We start from the raw sequence: 2,500 nt of genomic DNA on the forward strand, positions 1-2,500 counted from the left end.
TTTCACCAGCGGATTAAAATTAGGTTTTCTTGAAATCAATCATACTTCCACAATTCAGTTTTATTTTCATCGTCCTTTGTTTGATTTATAAAAAAAAAACCTGTTACGTTGCATCCTGTACATATTTAAATATCCTGTATTATCTTGCAATGAAAAATGTCAATAAATTTATATATATATATATATATATATATATATATATATATATATATATATTAAAATGTCTTTCAGGTGAGAAAAAAATTATACGAAATCCTTTGTGTTTTATGAAAACCATAAAGACAAATTAATAAAGCTCTCACCTTGATAACAAAACTTATCTTTATCAAGTTGAAGGCTTTATATGCGATACGCCATACAAATTCTTTCTATAAATAAATCCGAAACTTGATAAAAGTTATATTAATATTGCCTATAGAATTCTATGATTACAGATGCTAGATGCTAAAATTCCCCAAAAACCTTAAACAAAAATATGCTAATGGCGGCATAGCGCGATTTAATTTTTAAAAGAAAAAATGAATTACGAAATGCAGCCTAAGTTAACGGTTGTAATTTTTAGGTCTTTTTTTTCTTTCTTTTCCTTTCGCTATCCTATTTTACTAATTACGTATATATTTCCAAAGTTTGTAATAACTTAAAATTTTGAAATACCGTTTAATTAGATTTTCACAGTCCATCAAATATTATTGTGTCTCTTTATTTCTGTCACCAAGATCTGGAAAATCTGGTGAAAATTTTTACCATTTGGCAACGCTGGTCTTTACATGATCTTACATGCCCGCTGTTCTTAATATCTGATAAAAAAATGCCTGAGCTGTATTACTTTATGACCGATTAAGCTGAGCGAGAGAGAGAGAGAGAGAGAGAGAGAGAGAGAGAGAGAGAGAGAGAGAGAGAGAGAGAGAGAGAGAGAGAGAGAGAGAGGGAGAGAGGGGGGGGGGGGGAGAAGAGAGAAGAGAAGAGAGAGAGAGAGAGAGAGAGAGGGGAGGGGGGAGAAAAGAGAAGAGAGAGAGAGAGGAGGGGAGAGCGAGTGAGAGAGACAAAGAGAGACAGAGAGAGAGAGAGAGAGAGAGAGAGAGAGAGAGAGAGAGAGAGAGAGAGAGAGAGAGAGAGAGAGAGAGAGAGAGAGAGAGAGAGAGAGAGAGAGAAAGTGAAGAAAAGAGAAGAGAGAGAGATATATAGATAGAGAAGTGAATAGAACAGGAAGGGAGAGATAGATATATAGAGAGGGGGGGGGAGAAGAGAGAAGAGAGAGAGAGAGGGGGGGGGAGAAAAGAGAAAAGAAGAGAGAGAGAGGAGGGGGAGAGCGAATGAGTGACTGAGAGAGACAGAGAGAGAGAGAGAGAGAGAAGAGAGAGAAGAGAAGAGAAAGAAGAGAGAGAGAGGGAGAGAGAGAGGGAGGGAGGGAGGGAGGGAGGGAGGGAGGGAGAGAGAGAGAGAGAGAGAGAGAGAGAGAGAGAGAGAGAGAGAGAGAGAGAGAGAGAGAGAGAGAGAGAGAGAGAGAGAGAGAGAGAGAGAGAGAGAGAGAGAGAGAGAGAGAGAGAGAGAGGTGATCTAAATGGCTAACACTTTACCTTTTGCGTAAGTACCACATGAAGGATGTGTTGATAAGTTACGAGCTAAGAATAATATTCGCCATGACGCGCTCGAACACCTCAGAGAGACAGGAAAACACACTCAGTCACGGTACCTATCCTAGTTATCGCACGAAAGAATATATATAAACACTTTATTCCTCACAAGAAATAATAAAGCATACACAGACAGTAGAGATACCAAAAATATCACCCTAAATGACCATCACAGCGAAGAATAATGACGCAAGGAAGAAAATGCGGCAAATAAGATCGTTCACATACTTCTAATTTAACCGACATGTTGCCTCGCATATCTCGGTATTATTGTTGCAGTTATTATCATGGCTGTTGTTATTATTGGTTTTGGATACTATTTATAGTTCATACTATTATAGTTCATATCATTATCATTATTATTATCATTGTTATAAGTATCGTGATCATCATTGTTATTATTATTAATTTTATTACTATTAGTATCATTATTATTGTTATTAGTATCATTAGTAATGATGATGATAGTAATAATAATAACAATAATGACAAGGATAGTAATATTATCGTTATCGTCAGTATCATTACTAATAGGGACATAATCATTATTTTTGTCATCATAGGACAGTGAAACTTTGTGGTTGCAGAATAAAATTGCATGTTGCAGCTATTGAAGCGAGCGAGGTTATGATACAAAAAACAAGTACGTAGATCTGTATTATTGCTGTTTATTAGATATGTGAAGGAAACGTCAATGAGATATGATTTATGAATATCCCGCTGTTCTAATGAAGTGCCTGACACAAATTTCCAATGAAAAATCACTTAGTCTGCTCTAGGTTTGTGATTATTATGCACAATGAATACCTGTCTGGCTTCACATAGATATATTCTATTTACACTTAGCCATCTTCTCAGCAGTACTC

Source organism: Penaeus japonicus, unplaced genomic scaffold (genome assembly GCF_977035675.1).
Source record: "Penaeus japonicus unplaced genomic scaffold, GWHDUDI00000001_assembly GWHDUDI00000027, whole genome shotgun sequence".
Lineage (NCBI taxonomy): Eukaryota > Metazoa > Arthropoda > Malacostraca > Decapoda > Penaeidae > Penaeus > Penaeus japonicus.